We start from the raw sequence: 7,257 nt of genomic DNA, 5'->3' as shown, positions 1-7,257 counted from the left end.
AACGCATTTCCAAACTCCATAAAGATGGACTCTTGGACTCTTTTGATTATGAATCATATGAGACATGCAGATCTTGTTTAATTGGAAAAATGACAAAGTCTCCATTCACAGGAAAAGGTGAAAGAGCGAATGATCTTTTGTGCCTCATACATACTGATGTATGTGGACCACTGAACATACCAGCCAGAGGAGGTTTTCAGTACTTCATCACATTCACTGATGATTTCAGTAGATATGGTTATGTGTATTTAATGAAACACAAATCAAAGTCCTTTGAAAAGTTCAAGAAGTTCAAGAATGAAGTACAAAACCAACTAGGTAAGAATATTAAAACTCTTCGATTAGATCGAGGTGGTGAGTATTTAAGCCTAGAGTTTGATGACCATCTGAAAGAGTGTGGGATCCTATCCCAACTTACTCTTCCTGGGACACCCCAGTGGAATGGTGTATCTGAGAGAAGAAATCGAACCCTGTTAGACATGGTCCGATCCATGATGAGTCACGCCGATCTTCCAAACTCCTTTTGGGGACATGCACTATTGACAGTAGCTTACACACTTAACCGTGTTCCATCCAAAAAGGTTGAGAAGACACCATATGAGATATGGAGTGGTAAGAAACCACATATGTCTTACATGAAGGTTTGGGGTTGCGAAGTTTATGTGAAATGAAAATTTTCAACTAAGCTTGAGCCCAAATCTGACAAATGCTTATTTGTGGGGTATCCTAAAGAACAAGAGGGTATTACTTCTACAATCCTTCTGAGGGCAAAGTGTTTGTCGCTCGAACTGGAGTTTTCCTAGAAAATGATTTTATTTCTAAAGGAATCAGTGGGAGGAAAGTAGAGCTTGAAGAAATTAAAGAATCACAAATCATTGATACACCTATGGAGGAATTAAAGCAGGAAACACAAGTAGTTGTGGAAGAGCAACCTGCTCAAGTAGAACAAGACCAATGTAGGTCAGGCAGGATACGTCACCTACCTGAGAGATATGGATATCTCATAACTGATCAAGGTGATGTATTACTCATGGATCAAGATGAGCCTGTGACCTACCAAGAGGCCATAACTGGTCCCGAGTCTGAGAAGTGGCTAGAAGCCATGAAATCTGAAATGGATTCCATGTACACAAACCAAGTTTGGACCTTGGTAGAGCCTCCTGTAGGAGTTAACCCTATAGGATGCAAGTGGGTCTTCAAAAAGAAGATTGACATGGATGGTAAGTTACATACCTATAAGGCAAGACTGGTTGCAAAAGGATATAAACAAATTCATGGGGTTGACTATGATGAAACCTTTTCACCAGTTGCAATGCTTAAATCTGTTCGGATTTTACTTGCTATCGCTGCATATCATGATTATGAAATATGGCAGATGGATGTCAAAACTGCTTTCCTTAATGGGAATCTTCTTGAGGATGTGTACATGACACAACCTGAAGGATTTGACATACTAGAAGAAACCCAAAAGATATGTAAGTTACAAAGATCAATCTATGGATTGAAGCAAGCTTCCAGAAGCTGGAATCTTTGATTTGATGAAACAGTAAAACAATATGGATTCATCAAGAACGAAGATGAGCCTTGTGTCTACAAGAAGGTTAGTGGGAGCATGATCGTTTTCTTGGTATTATATGTAGATGGCATATTACTCATTGGAAACGATGTCCCTACCCTACAACAAGTAAAGTCTTGGTTGGGGAAATGCTTTTCTATGAAGGACCTAGGTGAAGCAGCCTATATATTAGGAATCAGAATCTATAGAGATAGATCACAAAAACTGCTTGGCCTAAGTCAGAGTACATACATAGACAAAGTGCTGAGACGCTTTAATATGCATGATTCCAGGAAAGGATTCATACCTATGCAACATGGTTTGTGTCTATCAAAAACATAATCCCCTTCAACTAAGGAAGAAAGGGATCACATGAATAATATTCCATATGCATCTGCAATAGGATCTATCATGTATGCCATGTTATGTACTCGACCAAATGTCTCGTATGCTTTGAGTGCAACAAGTAGGTACCTATCTGATCCTGGTGATGCTCATTGGGTAGCTGTCAAGAATATCCTTAAGTATCTGAGAAGGACTAAGGACTCATTCTTGATATATGGAGGTCAGGAAGAGCTGGCTGTAATTGGATACACCGATGCTAGCTTCCAGACAGATAAGGATGACTTTAGATCGCAATCTGGTTATGTGTTTTGCTTAAACGGTGGCGCTGTGAGCTGGAAAAGTTCAAAGCAAGATACAGTTGTTGATTCTACAATCGAGGCCGAGTATATTGCTGCCTCAAGTGCAGCAAAGGAAGCTGTTTGGATCAAAAAGTTCATTAGTGAACTTGGCATAGTTCTTAGCATTGTGGATCCCATTGGTCTCTATTGTGATAACAATGGTGCTATCGCACAAGCTAAGGAGCCTAGATCTCACCAACGATCCAAGAACATACTTAGGCGTTATCACCTCATTCGAGAGATAATAGATAGAGGAGATATGAAAATATGCAGAGTACCTACACTTGACAATATTGCTGACCCACTGACAAAGCCTCTTGCGCAGCAGAAGCATGATGTCCATACTAGATCTATGGGCATTAGGGGTATGCCTGATTGGCTCTAGTGCTAGTGGGAGATTGTTGGTGTAAGCCCTAGAGGATAATACTTTTGGTACTTGTATCGAATTATTTATTAATAATAAATGGCTTTTTCTTTATTATGTTTGTTTAATAAAGTCCCTAGAATAGCTAGTCCGTTTAATGTATCAAGTATGACTTAATCATGAGATCACATTAAACATAAGGACACTATTCTTAAAGTATCCGTAGTCGAGATTTATTGTGAAGTGGGATAACATTAAAGCATTAAGACTATTATGTATATAGACCGATGATCACATCTCATGGATCATGGATAAGAAGTTATCAAGTCTTAAACATAGGTATGAATATTAAGAGTAACATTTATACTGGATTGACCCGCTATGAGAATACTATATAGAATGTTATGCAAAGTGTCATAAGTTATTCTCATGGTGATAATGGTGTATACCACCCTTCGACCTGAAACCACTATGGACCCTAGATGTAGAGTCGAGTGCTTTATTGCTGATCAAACGTTGTCCGTAACTGGATGACCATAAAGACAGTTGATGGGTACTCCACGAAGCATGCTAAGGGACATGAGTGACCTAGATGGAATTTGTCCATCCTGCGTAATAGGATAAATGTCTATGGGCCGAATATTGAACTGGACAAGGATGACACGGTCTATGCCTTGTGTTCAATATAGACATAAGGGAAAAAGGGTAATTATACACATAAGTATTATCACAGAAGGATTTCTCAGATCACATGAAATTTTCGTGTCTTGGGTAGCAGTGATGTGTTGCTAGATACCGCTCACTGTTGATTATGTTAAATACGTGATTTAATATAATTGCCAATGCCGCGAAAACCTACAGGGTCACACACAAAGGACGAATTGATGAGAGATAGAGTAACTAAGGAACACCGTAAGGTACGGTGCACTTAAGTGAATTGTAGGACATCGTAAGGTTCGGTGTACTTAAGTAGAATACGAAATATGGTAAGGTACCACGTGCTTAAGTGATTTTGGCATATTATAAAATATGGGCCAAATACACTTAAGTGGGCTTTTTAGCTTGTAGCCCACACAAGTGGTTCTATAAATAGAACCCTTGTGCAAAAGCATTCATTGCGGTTGCATTTTCGTTCTCTCTCTCTCTCTCTCTCTCTCTCTCTCTCTCTCTCTCTCTCTCTTACTCAAAGCCTTCATTCGTAGCAGCTAGCACTGAGATTGAAGGAATCCGTTCGTGTGGACTGAGTAGAGGCGTTGTCATCGTTCAACGTTCGTGATCGCTCCGTAGATTTGCATCAAAGGTTTCAATCGTCACAAGAGGTAACCATTCTATTACTGATCATGCCCATTCGTAAGGATCGCTAAAGGAGAAAATTTTAAATTCCGATGCGTTTTGGATCGCCCTTCTCCTTTAGAATTAAGTTATTGAAACATAAACAATAATAGATAAACGAATTTTGAAACATAAATTATAGTGAAGGCGAACCTGTAAAGTAGCCATTTGCTAAAACTTGATAAAAGAAAGGAAACCTTCGAAGAAGTCGAGTTAGCTGGATAAGTTTGGGGTTTCAATATAAGAGAGACGAGTGACAGAGATGTTAAGGTTTAGTTTTGAGAGAGACGAGTGAAAGACATATTAGGTTTTTGTTTTGAGATAGAAAACTGTAATGAAATGAAAAGAGAGATAATTTCGCTTATATATAAATAAGTAACATCTTTTACCATGGTTAACAATATAAACCGTGATGAAATAATTTCAACTTACACCATAGTTGATTATAAAAATTATGGTGATATACAAGATCATGCACATTATGTCACGATAAATGGAAAATTGTTGGTCCTGGAATTTAGAACCATTTAACTCCAGGTACCTTTCACTACAGTTGATACATATGACCGTTGTGAAATGTCATTTGTAAATACAAAAAAAAAGCGCCCAAAAAAATAATTTACACTGGTTAACAGGAAGACCATTGTAAAATTGGTGTTACGAAAGATCTATTTTCTAATAGTGTTTATTTGTTCGATTTTCCCTCCTATATTTGTTATTAATCTTCAAGGTTCCTAAAAGTGTGGGGAATTTTATATTCGCCGCGTATTGGTTTGTTATTGTATCTTAATTTCCCATCAATAGGTGTGTGGATTCTCTCACTTATAAATACTCAAGTCTCCAGATTTTTAATCAATGTAAAACTTTCTCACACTTTATTTCTCAAAGTTCTTAACCCACGTTTTTTTTCTCAACAAGTTTTGCAGGATGTGACATCTTTTGGATCTTGAAATAGTAACATTTTTTGAACAAGTACAAGTCTAATGACCAACATTGCTGGAAGTTGGGCTTCTAACCGATTAGCATTTAACGCAATCGATTCTGATTGATTGATTGATGGTTGTGCACACATTTTTAGGGTTCTAATCGATTAGGCCTTATGGTTAATCTATTAGGTTGCGCGAAATTTGAATTTCAAATGTGCATAATCAATTTCCTATTATGGTTAATCGATTAGAAGCAAATTTTTAGCTTCCTTGTTCCGTTTGGGCCTTGGATGGCTTTGGACTCTGAATTTCTTCTTGTACCCCATTTCTTAAATTCTCATTTCTCAAACCAAAATATTGGTAGAAATAAAAAAAATTACTAGACACATAAATATCCATTTTATAAAATATCAATCGGAGTTTTTCCAAGTTTATTCTCTATAATGTGTTTTACCTCAAATTTTCAAGAAACTTTGAGATCTCCCCCATCAAAGAGAACGACATCATATCGTTGATTTCCCATCTCTTTGAATTTCTTGATACGAGAGTTGGTTCACATATCTGTAATATTTATACATTAAAACTTTTCAAAAAGTTCCTCAACCATCAAGATCATCAAACCATCTTTTGGTGGAACTTTAAAAATCATGCTTTGCACAACTTTTCTTAATTTGCAATTAAACCCTCGAAGATGCAAATCATTCCTACAAAACAAGTTAGATTTTCACCTTTGGCACCAAAATCTTTTTGGATCAATGTGTGTTAGTGTTTTTAAATGTCCTTGAGGTATTTCTCGCTGACCTTCTTAAATCATGCAATTTAGAATAATAAAAAGCTTCTAAATGACCAAGTTTATTATAATACTTGCACCCAAATATATAACGATTAAATTTCTTCCTATCATGAAAAATTTTGACGAATGATTAATTAGGTTGAAAATATAATCCATTTTTATTATAGGAGGCCCTTTGATTCGATAAAATCAAATATAGGTTCTCCTTACCCTTAGTGAATTTACTTATGATTTAATGCAGATTATCTACTTCATTTTTAACGAAACACGTGTATCACATTTTACCGATTGTTTTCTAATCTCAACTTTTCACTTCCTAGCGCTTTATTAATATTATTTTTTCAGAAAATCAATATAGTCTTTAATTCTATGACGTTTCTTTCAAAATTTTCATTTTCTTTACTAAGCTGGACACCTAACTTAAACATTTTCTTATAAGTTAAATTTGTTACCTCACCATTATCTTCTTCATTGGTGGAATTCAAGCAAACATGTTCCTCTCTATGAGAATCCTTTGTCATTCTTTTGGAAGTTACTGTATGAGAATCTTCAGACGAATCATCATCATCATCATATATATATATATATATATATATATATATATATATATATATATATATATATATATATATATATAAATCTCTTGAGGTTTATCTCATTGAATTATCAAAGATTCTTTCAAATTTTGATTCCTAAAAAATTCTTCTAGATGATGATTATTCAAAGGTTCTTCCAGATATTGATTCGCAAATGAGCATTCATTTATAGTGACGGTTCTTTCAAATGATCTTTAAATCACTTCTTCAAGTAGTCTCTTTGAAGATAATGAAGTTTCTTTGAGTGGACTTGAATTATTTTCTTCATCCTTTAGTAGCTGGATTAACTCGTTAAATTTTAAAATGATTCCTTGCTTCTTAGATTTTTTTCTAAAATTGAGAATAAAACTTTCTATCCTTTGAATCAACTATATGATCTGTTGTCTGACACTAGTTTTTAAATATAAGATATTTTTTTTCTTAAATATAAGATTTTTTAGATATAAGTTCTAACACCCCATTTGAATTATCTAATTTAATAGAATAATTTAATTGTAATGTACTCCTTCCGGCCTTATTTATAAGCAAAAGTCTTCTAACTTTTTTGGCTTTAAATATAAACAAATATCAACAATCTATGTGCATTTAATGTTTTTATTCCAAAAGTATCCCTGCATTAATTACTTAATATTATTAGTAGAAGACAATTTAATTGAGGGTATACTAATAATTGTGTTGTAACTCTCACATGAAGCCAAAAAACTTAAATTCACTTAACTATATTTTTTAATAAGCATAAAACTTGTCTTTTTTGTTTATAAATCAGTTCAGAGTAGTATGTGTTTTGAATGATTGAGGTAGTAGAGGAGTTTTGGGTATGAGGTAGTGTCTCTAGAATATTAAAATTTTAAGTGAGGGGTGTGGTAGTAATTAACGAAAAATTGGGGGTGTTGAACACAATGAGATTAATAATATTACTATTAGATTTAAGATTTAAATACATTTTTAATCCCTCTACTTTTATAATTTAAAAAAAAAAATAACTTATATAAACACTAAAATAATGTG

The sequence above is a fragment of the Lathyrus oleraceus genome, chromosome 5, assembly GCF_024323335.1.
Source record: "Lathyrus oleraceus cultivar Zhongwan6 chromosome 5, CAAS_Psat_ZW6_1.0, whole genome shotgun sequence".
Lineage (NCBI taxonomy): Eukaryota > Viridiplantae > Streptophyta > Magnoliopsida > Fabales > Fabaceae > Lathyrus > Lathyrus oleraceus.
Note: the sequence above shows the minus strand (reverse complement) of the source record.